Here is a 6,000-nt window from a genome sequence, read left to right on the forward strand (position 1 = left end):
AATCCTTAGTGTGCCAGCCTTTCTTTTTTCTTTTTTAGTAAAAATGCTACCAGTAGAAAACCTAAGACATGAGCTCCTCTTACCAATTTCTCCTAAAAGATTAAAGACCTTGTTTCCAACATACTGAAATATCACTGCACTGTGAATAATGTCTTCAGCAAATGAGATAAAGGAGTTTCAGTTCTCTTGCTGCTCAGCTAAGTCAAATGAAGTTTTGGTGCTATCAATGAGCAATGAGTTTAACCAAACTCACTTCCGTCGTCCCTTCACTGTTATTTACAGGGCAATGCAAAGAGAAGGAAAAAGTGGCTATTCTCAGTTACTGCTGAAAAGCTAGCACCCAGGGAACAGATTTGTTGAGTAAGCAGGTATTAGATACAGACAAACACATACTGACATATTTTTTTTGGTAATAAGCATAGAAGTATTCATAGGTTACTTGCTTAAAAGGATTCTACGCAATTATCAATTTTAACTGTCTGAAGGTGTAGTCAATCAGTAATTGTAATTTGTAAAAGTAATTTGATTGTTCTCAGTGATCGCTTTACCAACACAGTAGGAAAAGCAAAAATTAATAAATGACTAGTTATAGTGCATAACAGAGTGAAGTATGGGAAGAAATACTTTTTATTGTGTTATTAATAATTTAGAAGCATGTTTCTGTTAGCAAAGATATACACAAAGATATTTCTTTATTGCTAACCTACTATTTTGCTTTTGGTACAATCCTAACTGCATGATCACTTATTACACGTTAATTCCTGTTATTAATTCCTCTTATTAATATGCATTATTTCTGCTTTCTTTTCCAGTAACAAATGAAAACCAATACAGACCAGAAGAAACCTTTCCTTTTATTTACCAGAGGCATAACTCAAAAGTCTGACAATGTCATTTTACTGCAACAGGGAGTGAGAACTGATTTGTGATCATTCGAGTTCACACAATGCCCAAAGCATCAGCTCTTGAAGCTTCTTATGTTCCTAAATAGTCACCCCTTCAGTTATTAACTGTACTGAATGGATCTGCTCTGCAGCCTAAAGCAAGAGCAAAATCAATAAGATCTGGTACAAGGCATCAATTCCCTGATTGCAAATGTATTTATTACAAGATCATTTCCAGAATTAAGCCCAGGCTGATTACAATTTGCAAAGTTGTAATTTGAGAAAACCAAGAGCTGCAATTTAATCTTTGATGTTATAATGAGAACGAGAGAATATTCCAACAGGTTATTAATGAAGACTTCTGTCCACAATAACCTGGGGTTTTTTGAACAGTATCCCTTACTAATCAGATACTTGCAAGACCTTCCCTTCTTAAGCCTTTTCTCTGTATAGTATCCTGAAATATTTCTTGGTATTTTAAATTATATAATTACTGAGGAAATTGGGGAGAAGAACAACAAAAAATTCTGCTCTTCCTCTAATTACCTGTATTAACAGCACATAGTTGCTGGGCTGCCTTTGTTTTACTAGCTTTTTATTCAAGCTGTTTTCTCTGTAGTGACTGAAATATTTATATATGCTCCTTTGAAAATCTCAGCCAAAGAGACTAAAGATCACAGTCCCTAGTGAATTTCAGTAGACCCTGGATACCTTTCTCAAATACCTTGGAAAATCCTAGCAGTTATTTGCTGGAGAAAATTAGTATTTCCACCTCTTTACCATTTATTACTATATCTGTTTCCTGATTTAACACAGGTAACTTAAATACCTCAGTTTCAATGGGGGGAAAATGAGGATGTTGTTATAAGATTAACATTGTGAGAGTAGCTGTGATGCTTTTTATTTGTGACTGTCAAAGAATGGAAGTAATGTTTATTCATTGATACACTTAGAAATAGTAGCAAAGCACTGAAACAGCTGAGCCATATTTCTATAAATCACATATGCTCTGAAATCTGAATGTGCAACCCTTCCCTGTATACATGTGTCATTCTCTCTCACAGAAATAGGTTTCCACTATTTTACTTAGTTCCTGTTATTCACAATGTTAGGTATGCCCTAATTAACTAAATGAGAGGAGTTCAGGATATTTTTTTTTCTGCTGTTAGCTATTCTCTTTTTTATATCTGTTTTCATGGTCAAAAGCCTGCTTAATCTGCAAAATTACACATTTCAGGTGATATTTCATGGCAGAAGCAGAGAAAATACAATCAATCCTCCATGGCAAACGCAGAATGACTAGCACATTTGCAAGCAGCCAGCTATCATACACATCTTTCCTGTTACTACTATGTGAACTCTTCACTGATATCACTGCCATCCCCCCAGGTTCCCAGCCTGGAGTCCACATGCCCAAAAGTGTGCTTGCACTCACCACACGTGAGATGCGGTGTTTGCAGGGAGGATTTTTACCATCTCCCTCTCTCTCTCTTTCCTCTCTAAATGCTCCTCTTCCTTATACATGTATAGGCTTCATCTCGCTGCAAAAACTGTTGTGGCTACAGCCAGGGGCCGGTGAGCTCCTCCCAGACCTGCTCTGTGACTCAGCACCCAGCAGGCCTGCAGGATCCCAGGAACCAGCACTACGTCTCCCCACCAGCTGAATGTAGTCCTTATCCCTGAGACAGTCAGCTTTCCCCAGCATGGGAAGGAAGGGTGATGGAAGGACAAACCCCTGGGCATGCCCACCTTCACACAGCAGGTAGGATGCAGCCTGCCAGGGCTAACCTGTACAACAAGACACGTGCTTCCACGCGGAGTAGTGAGCTCAAAAATGTCATGTTTTCAGGCGAGCAATATTAACGTAGCCTGATTTCTGGGACAGCAATTTTCCAGCTGATTATTAGGTAATTAACAGCCAAACACACACTGTTCATTGAGGCAGGGGTCTGTACGTGTTTCTGTGCAATGTGGCATAAGGAGTCAGGGATCCGAAACTGGCCAAATCAGGTGTTACTAGATGTGAATGGAAAATAACGATGAAAACTCAAAATAAAAAGGCATTTACCCAAGGAATGGTAGTATTCTGTTGTGACTGCTTGCAATACTGACTGGCAACACCTTACTCCTTCACACAGCAAACAGCTTTCAGGTTTATTAAACCAGCTATTTCTCAGTACTCTGTGACAGTATATCTCAAAAAGTATGGATACATCTTCAAGTTACTGAACACAGAAACTAAGCATTTGTATGGTGTTTTCCAAAATACGAAAACCTACAGATGCACAAAACACTAATGATACAGGCATTTTTAAGCATTTATTGTGGTAAATAATTTAACAGGCAAGAAAAATTTAATTTTACTTATCTTCTTTTAAAAGATTATATTTTCACTGTACACCTACAGTGATTAAACAATTTAGTATACCCTAAACTGTCAAATGTGCAAATGAAAAGAATGTAGAATGCTTTTAAATTTTTTATTGCTTTTTTTTCCAGCAAATTTCATAATTACCTTTGTATGTAAAATCTCTGACAGTACATAGTTTTGTGAAGGACAATAAGGGCAGGCTTGTCTATTCCCTGAATGACAGCCCAGACTTCTATCCAAAATGTAACAGTTTGATCATCTTAGCTATTTACAGAACAGCCAAGCAATAGATTCTGGGACTTGTTTTCCTGACACACATTTTACTGTAGCCTGCAAATGTTACAGAAAATGTGCAGATAGAGGGAAGGGGGGCGGCGGTGGGGGAGAAAGTCAATGGAATTTCATTGTCATTATTCAGTTAGGACCGCTAATGAAATAGATCATGTTATTATATTGATCATCTCGGTGACTATCCTGCCCCTCCCCACAATGCAGTCATCTATAGCAGATAAAAATTGATCAGAAATGCAGACTCCTGAACAAACTGCAGGGTTCAGGAAGTATAACAGCATTTAGTCTCAGCAACATTTAAACAACCATTTAAAAACAATCAGACTAGTAGGATCCATGCAACCGTATCCACCCGAGAATCCTGACTCTGCATTCCAGCACAGATATCTGAGTCAATGTAACCACACTGCATCATCATAATCCTGCCTGAGCATAGTGCCTCTTCTGCGCTCAAATCCACAAATAAAAAATGCCCCCCCCTTTTTTTTTTACCTTAGGTGGAGAATTCCAGCTTGTCCTTTTGTTCATAATAACTATTCCAAGTTAGTATGTTACAGGGATGGTTACAGCAATAAACTTCACAGATCCTCTCCTGCGGCAGAAAGCAAATTAGAAAAAAGGCTTCAAACTGTGACCTCAGAGCAAAGCACAGCCGTTAGCATCCCTCAGCCAGCCTTCAGTGGAAAGCAGTTTAGGCAGCAGAAAAAACAGCTCTGTACATGGCTGCAATGCTTTCAAATCAAGCATTCCGTGCTGTAAGCTCAGGGATTTATATCTTCTTAAATAGGCCGTCCCACTCGATGCTGCTTGTGTGCATGAAAATATGAAGCATTTCACTGCAGTCACTTTATGCAAGAAACTACCCCAGTCATCTTTACAATCTCTGTCACTCTGCTCTGAGACTAAAGAATGAGCAGAGCATGCATAATTCATGCATTAAAATCTTCTGTGCACTTCCTGCAGCAACGTTACATCCAGTAATGGTATATTGATCAGCTCATCACTAAAACAATCGGGGCTGGGCAACTGCTTTACTGCAACAAATAATATTCCATCCAAAAGGGGATGCAGGCACAGGCTTCCCCCCTGCAGCACTCAAGCATAACTCCAACATATGTGGCGTGGCATTTACATATTGCAGAGTGTTTAATCTGGACCCTGCATTTCTTTGACCTTCTAAAAATGCTGCATTATCTGAGCCTTTTATCTGAAGTCGGTATTCCTTGCAGCCTGTTTCTCCTTTTAACTCTAAGCAGCATGAGAAGCAAATATGCTTTCCTAACCTCACACTTACAGCACAGTGAACCTCCAGAAGCAAAGAGCAGATATAAGTATCTTCTACCCCTTCTACCCCAAGAGACATTCCTTGCCCCATATACACCTGCACCTTGTTCATAGCAGTAAACTAGACCACTCTCACCTGAATCCTTTCATGACAATGCACACATTACATCCTATCTGGAGATGCACGTACACATCATTTTTGTCTAGCACAACTCACATAACTTGTATCTGCCAGATCAATTAGAATAGGTCCCAAAGCTTCTACTTCTTCCCACAGATCTGTGCATCTTTTCAGTACGCTCCCTTTTCTTGCACCCCTGTCACTTAAACAAGCTTCATCACAGTTTACCAACCAGTCTCCAGCAGCCTTTGGGCCGTCCCACCCTCTGACTGCCACATGCTTCTCCCTCCACACATAGGAAAATCATGACTGTCAATTTCAGAGGAAAAACATGAGAGAGGGAAGGCAGACAAAAGGAAAATGCTAGAGCTGTGACTGAGGTGAGACTCCAAAGCAGTATTTAAAGGTAAAGTAACAAGAATCTTCGGTTACCCTGGTGTGGACAAACAGCATAGTCACCAGCATCGGAACCACACAGACCTGTAGTTTCCTGAAATCTTACCCTTGATGGAATTTGGGTATGAGTTTTTATCACTAAAATACCTCATCATCACTAAATACAGAACTGTTACTGGGTTTTATTTCTTCCTGGGATCAAAGACCGTACAACTGGCAGAACAGAAAGCCTTGATGAGATTGCAGCATGAATAGAGACATGCCACATACTGATGAAAATCTGAATCTGGGGTAAACTGTCAAGTCTCCTGCAATTGTATGCATTCAGTGCCTCCCGAGTAAGTTAATGGAAAATTGTCTGGAGCAGTCAGGATTTGGCATACGGTCTGGAAACTAGAATGAATAGAGGCTTTTTTCAGAGGAAAATCAGGAAGACATTTTGCTTGGTTCGCCTCTCACCAAAGCAATCCCTTTTCAGTGTACACAGTATCTAATAGTTTTCCCTCATGCTGAGGCACACAGATACAGTTAGTGAGCTGACAAGAGTGTCGCCAAGAAATTACCTTATACCTTGTTGGTATGTCCTTTCTCAACAGTTACCAAGGCCATAATACAACAGCAGTTAACCTCTACTTTGCGGTATGTCAGAAACA

At 39.6% G+C, this 6,000-nt stretch overlaps 1 protein-coding gene across 1 annotated transcript in view; it reads right to left on the reverse strand.

Moving 5' to 3' along the window:
* Positions 1-4,437, reverse strand: part of CNTN1 (contactin 1) — a 138,703-nt gene extending 134,266 nt beyond the window's left edge. Inside the window, exon 1 of the mRNA XM_057403655.1 lies at positions 4,039-4,437. The gene's annotated coding sequence lies outside the window, so the exon portion shown is untranslated. The remainder of the gene's footprint in view (positions 1-4,038) is intronic.
* Between the last annotated feature and the right edge of the window lie 1,563 nt (positions 4,438-6,000).

The sequence above is a fragment of the Pezoporus wallicus genome, unplaced genomic scaffold (genome assembly GCF_028554395.1).
Source record: "Pezoporus wallicus isolate ANWC-B61680 ecotype Strahan unplaced genomic scaffold, APGP_CSIRO_Pwel_v1 contig_7274, whole genome shotgun sequence".
In the NCBI taxonomy this organism is placed as follows: domain Eukaryota; kingdom Metazoa; phylum Chordata; class Aves; order Psittaciformes; family Psittacidae; genus Pezoporus; species Pezoporus wallicus.